This window comes from Lissotriton vulgaris, chromosome 1_1, assembly GCF_964263255.1.
Source record: "Lissotriton vulgaris chromosome 1_1, aLisVul1.2, whole genome shotgun sequence".
NCBI classification, from domain to species: domain Eukaryota; kingdom Metazoa; phylum Chordata; class Amphibia; order Caudata; family Salamandridae; genus Lissotriton; species Lissotriton vulgaris.
This window is the reverse complement of record NC_141685.1, coordinates 141,333,439-141,338,457: the sequence shown is the minus strand read 5'-3', so window position 1 is coordinate 141,338,457 and position 5,019 is coordinate 141,333,439. Positions and strand designations below refer to the sequence as shown.

The following is a 5,019-nucleotide window of genomic DNA, read 5'->3' as shown; positions in this document are numbered from 1 at the left end:
CCCCTCCCCTTTATTTATAAGCATTCCCCATTTTACAGCCACTCCTTCTGTCCCTTCCACATTTACTACTAAAAACTATACTAACGTGTGGGGAAACTGTGAAGTCGGGGCAGACAACTACACACAGAAAAAGATAGGAGAAGCAGAACAACCGCACGTAATTTGTGAAAAGCATTTTGTAGTTCTTTAGTAGTACTAAAAATGTACAACTCAGATTATCTGTGAGACTCTCTTGGGTATGTCTGATGTGATTTTAAAGCTCGTGAAACTGTCCTCAGCAGATGGGAAGTAGGTTCCATTTGTAACATAAATGGACCTGGAAAGAGGTCACTAAAGTGGATCTTTGTAATACGAAGCTGTGTCCTATTGGAACAGAAGTCATTAGGACTTTTTAGGGTAGTGACAGGAATGGTTAGCATATGGTTGGTCTTGTCTTTAGTGGCACAGAGACACAGAGACTGGAGAATGATGTGGTGGGATGTTGCTGAGAATAATGACCAGTCCTTCCATCTCATTTAGTTTTTTTCAATAATCAGTCACAAATTGCACAGGTATGAACAGACGTTGGTCCCATAGAGTCCTACGACAAAGGGACTTGTGCCGCAGGCACCTGCTGAGGCTCATTAAGGCTGGAAATAGTTTGAGGTTACTTGGATTCCAGATCCTTGGAGGCGTGGCCTCAAAGTTCAGGATCGAATGGACCTTGTGGGTCAGAGCCATGGCTTATTAACACTCAGGAAGCAAAATACACGGAATGGAATGAGGCCACAAATAGTCACTAAGGAATGAGGTTAATTCACAAATTTCTATCCCTCATTGTGCGCTTTTCTCAGTAAACAGTTGGACGATAAATTGATTGATGTCTTTGTGGCTGCTTCATGTGAAGGTTTTGCAATGCTGAAAGCTTCTCCTCAGAGCACCTTTTACTCTCCCACCTTGTCTCTGTCATGTAGAGAGGTTGCTTTTATAACTGAAGTTTTTGTCACACTGAGAGCACTGATACATTTTTTTCTCCTGTGGATTTTCTCATGTTGAATCAAACTGAGTCTCCAGCAGATGCTTCTCTGGCATTTAGACCAATGACAAGGTTTTGCCCAGTGTGAGTTTTCTCATGTTCAGTGAGACCAGATTTCTGACTGAAGCTTTTCCATCATTCAGAGCACTGATAAGGTCTTTGCCTAGAGTGAGTTCTTTCATGTCTAGTGAGATTTTTTTTCAAAGTGAACCTTTTCTGGCATTTAGAGCATTGATTCGTTTTTAGCTCAGTGTGAGTTTCCTTATGTTGAATGAGACCAGATTTCCGACTGAAGCTTTTCAAGCATTCAGAGCACTGATACGGTTTTAGTCCAGTGTGAGTTCTTTCATGACAAGTGAGACCAGATTTATGACTGAAGCTTTCCCTGCATTCAGAGCACTAAAAAGGTTTTTGCCCCGTGTGGGTCCTTTAAAGTAAGGCTGAATTTCCGGCTGAAGCTTTTCCAGCATTCAGAACACTGATAATGTTTTTGCCCAGTGTGAGTTACCGCATGTCGTGAGAGAGTAGATTTCCGGCTGAAGCTTTTACAGCATTCAGAGCACTGATAATATTTTTGCCCAGTGTGAGTTACCGCATGTTGTAATAGAGTAGATTTCTGGCTGAAGCTTTTCCAGCATTCAGAACACTGATACGGTTTAAGCCCAGTATGAGTTCTCTCGTGTCGAATGAGATTGGCCTTACAACTGAAGCTTTGTTGGCACTCTGAGCACTTATATGGTTTTAGTCCAGTGTGAGTTTTCTCATGTTGAATGTGACCAGATTTGTGACTGAAGCTTTTCAAGCATTCAGAGCACTGATACGGTTTTAGTCCAGTGTGAGTTCTCTCATGACGAGCGAGACCAGATTTCTCACTGAAGCTTTTCAAGCATTCAGAGCACTGAAAAGGTTTTTGCCCCGTGTGGGTCCTTTGATGTACAGTAAGGCTGAATTTCCGGCTGAAGCTTTTACAGCATTCAGAGCACTGATAATGTTTTTGCCCAGTGTGGGTTACCGCATGTCGTGAGAGAGTAGATTTCTGGCTGAAGCTTTTCCAGCATTCAGAGCACTGATACGGTTTTAGTCCAGTGTGAGTTCTTTCATGACAAGTGAGACCAGATTTATGACTGAAGCTTTTCCTGCATTCCGAGCACTGAAAAGGTTTTTGCCCCGTGTGGGTCCTTTCATGTAAAGTAAGGCTGAATTTCCGGTTGAAGCTTTTACAGCATTCAGAGCACTGATAATGTTTTTGCCCAGTGTGAGTTACCGCATGTCGTGAGAGAGTAGATTTCTGGCTGAAGCTTTTCCAGCATTCAGAACACTGATACGGTTTAAGCCCAGTATGAGTTCTCTCGTGTTGAATGAGATTGGCCTTACAACTGAAGCTTTGTTGGCACCGTGAGCACTTATATGGTTTTAGTCCAGTGTGAGTTTTCTCATGTTCAGTTAGACCAGATTTGTGACTGAAGCTTTTCCTGCATTCAGAGCACTGATACGGTTTTTGCCCCGTGTGGGTCCTTTGATGTAAAGTAAGGCTGAATTTCTGACTGAAGCTTTTACAGCATTCAGAGCACTGATAATGTTTTTGCTCAGTGTGAGTTAACCCATGTCGTGAGAGAGTAGATTTCTGGCTGAAGCTTTTCCAGCATTCAGAACACTGATACGGTTTGAGCCCAGTATGAGTTCTCTCGTGTTGAATGAGATTGGCCTTACAACTGAAGCTTTGTTGGCACTCTGAGCACTTATATGGTTTTAGTCCAGTGTGAGTTTTCTCATGTTGAGTGAGACTAGATTTCTGACTGAACCTTTTCTGGCATTCAGAACACTGATACGGTTTGAGCCCGGTATGAGTTCTCTCGTGTTGAATGAGATTGCCCTTACAACTGAAGCTTTGTTGGCACTCTGAGCACTTATATGGTTTTAGTCCAGTGTGAGTTTTCTCATGGTGAGTGAGACTAGATTTCCGACTGAAGCTTTTCTGGCATTCAGAGCACTGATACGGTTTTAGTCCAGTGTGAGTTCTTTCATGACAAGTGAGACCAGATTTATGACTGAAGCTTTTCCTGCATTCCGAGCACTGAAAAGGTTTTTGCCCCGTGTGGGTCCTTTCATGTACAGTAAGGCTGAATTTCCGACTGAAGCTTTTACAGCATTCAGAGCACTGATAATGTTTTTGCTCAGTATGAGTTACTGCATGTTGTAAGAGAGTAGATTTCTGGCTGAAGCTTTTCCAGCATTCAGAACACTGATACGGTTTGAGCCCAGTATGAGTTTTCTCGTGTTGAATGAGATGGTTTTTCTGACTAAAGCACTTCAGGCACTTAGTGCACTGATAAGGTTTGTGCCCAGTGTGGATTCTCACATGTTGAATGAGATCGCTTTTCCGACTGAAGCCTTTCTGGCATTCAGGACACTGATACGGTTTTTGTCCAGTATGAGTTCTCTTGTGTTTAGTGAGGTGGGATTGATAACTAAAGTTGTTCTCACATTCATTGCTCTTATTCAAGTTATTTGTGTCTCTAAGTTGGGTTTGTTCGTGGCTACATGCCATCTTAAGTCTGAATCTAATTCCAGGGTCTGTACTTGTTTATGTTAAAACTCAACATTAACTTCTAAACTACGCTGCTGAAGCTCTTCTTCACATTTGCATTCACCTAATTATAGCTTTTATTTGGAGATCAATGTTCTTATCTTTGAAGCCAGCCTATCTAACTTGTCTTATAAACTTTCACTGAGGGGCCCCTTATTTTTATTAAGATACCCCTCATGGATTCATTTTCTCCAAGTTAGGCCCACAAGGATTCCTTCAAGTAGAATTAAGCTCATTCTGACTGCAGTTTATCGCATTTAATTTAGGAGTTTTAAAAGCACTGATAGGGTCTTTGAGGATTAGTACTTACAAGTGAGGTACATTTTTTATACAAGTAATGAACATGGATTAAAACATGTTAGGGTAGTTCTCAAATTATCAATAGTGTAACGCTGGCCCTTTTTAAGCTTCCTATTCCGGTGAGGCCCAAAAAGGTACACCATTAACTTTGGAGGTCTGGCACACTTGGAAACAACATAGATCAACCCAAGAGACAGAGTTGGTGGTACAAATCTTTCTATATTGTAGATGTTAATCCAGTGTCTTTGCTGTAATGACATCTGAGAAGTAAATTTTCAGTTATTCTTTAAAATACAATGTTTTCTTTCCTCCGAATCACAGGAGACGGAGACATAAGCTTGCTCGTGTAAACTGAGGTTATTAGCCTTCCTGACACTTCTGTCACATCACATCACGTCTACGGATACTGATTTGCTGGGAGAGGCTTAGGTCTCCAAGGCATTTCTCATAAACCATCAGGCAGAATTTGCAACACTGAATATTCCCAAGTGCTCTGTGTGAGGATCAGTTGTTGCCAATGTTCTTTGCTTGACCAACCGTGAAATGTTTCCTTTAAGTGAAAATATTCTTATATTTAGTAGCTGCCGTAGATTTTCAATTTACATGCAGGTACAGTTATTATTTCAGAGGCTATTCAATCCCAATAACTGACACTTGGTAAATGTTCCTGGTCATTGTATTTCAAGGTTTGACAACAAATAATGATTGTAAGAAAGTCGATAAATCACTTTCACATTCAGCAGTTTCTTCTGCACCAAATTCCTCACCATTCCTGGTGCATAGAACTAGTTTTTCTTCAGAGATTTAGAGTGTTTCTACTTTCCTCAAAATAACCCTTTATAGAAATGTTTCCAACATTACAACATTTATTTTTCTTTTTGTTGCTTCAGTGACCTGTAAAAATAGAGTTAGAAATTATAAGTGAGTTGCACTCCAAGGGTGTAAAACAGTTCATGGATACTGCATAGACAGGGAACTTGGGACCACTGAGACTCCATGTCGTGAGAGCAAAAGTAGTGAATACTGTAGAAAGAAACACAAGTTACACATGTATCATGACACAGATTCTCAGAAGCATCCAACACCAACAATTTACTCTTCCTGTGATGACGACTGG

At 41.0% G+C, this 5,019-nt stretch overlaps 1 pseudogene; it reads right to left on the bottom strand.

Moving 5' to 3' along the window:
- Nucleotides 1-899: 899 nt before the first annotated feature.
- Nucleotides 900-4,760, bottom strand: LOC147737816 (uncharacterized; annotated as a pseudogene).
- Between the last annotated feature and the right edge of the window lie 259 nt (nt 4,761-5,019).